The sequence below is a fragment of the Branchiostoma floridae genome, chromosome 5 (assembly GCF_000003815.2).
Source record: "Branchiostoma floridae strain S238N-H82 chromosome 5, Bfl_VNyyK, whole genome shotgun sequence".
NCBI lineage: Eukaryota > Metazoa > Chordata > Leptocardii > Amphioxiformes > Branchiostomatidae > Branchiostoma > Branchiostoma floridae.
Window position 1 is genome coordinate 4790902 of NC_049983.1, and position 1025 is coordinate 4791926.

Here is a 1025-nt window from a genome sequence, read left to right on the forward strand (position 1 = left end):
ACCTTTCTAACGATACCAAGTTGGACCCGCTGGAATATCTGTGAAGACTCCGGAATCTCAAGCGTATATACGCCCGTATGTGTTACCAAGGACGTTATGATAGAACGTCCTTGGTGTTACGTAGCGGTAGGCTAAGGTGAACCTATGATCGAGAATATCTCGGCAACAATTCACAATAGAATTTTGCGTTTTGTGGCTTATTATTCCCTACCTAGGGACCTTTCTAACGATACCAAGTTTGACCCGCTGGAATAACTTTGAAGACTCCGGAATCTCAAGTGTATATACGCCCGTATGTGTTACGTAGCGGTAGGCTAAGGTGAACCTATGATCGAGAATATCTCGGCAACAATGCACAATAGAATTATGCGGTTTCTGGCTTACTATTCCCTACCTAGGTTGCACTTTTGGAATACCAAGAACGGATATGTTCGAGTTCAGGGTACAAGCCACAAAATATTGAAAAACAACAAAATCCTGTCGGCGCATCGCCCTCTCACGCCTGCTTTGGAACGTCGCTCTGCGGAGGTCACGTAACTGCAGCTGGCTCACACTGGAAGGGCAGTTGTGTAATGGTGAGGATTTATACACGAAAAAGAAAACTTTCACAATCCAAACCATACAGTCTCAGAGTCGACACCTTTCTTGACCACGCAGCACAGGTTATATCCCACGCAAATAAGGCTTTTTACCTCTCCTTCAACAAGTTTTTCCGTACTACTTTATGTACCTGCGTCATAGACCCCCCGGGGTTCGCGGATAAATACTGTGTTCTGCTATATCCTACCTGGAACAAGACCCTCACGTACATTGTGCACCTAAAGCCGGCTTTACAATTCATGCGGACGCCGGCCGAATTTGTAGCTCGGTCAGAGCTCGCCGAATGTCAACATCGCCCGAGTATCGGCTGTATTTTTCGCTGCAAATCTGCCCCCTTTACAATTGGACGGAGCCCGACCGACGTCCGTCCAACACAACTGATTATAATTTGTTAATGAGATTGTACTATGTCTTGAACATGGACG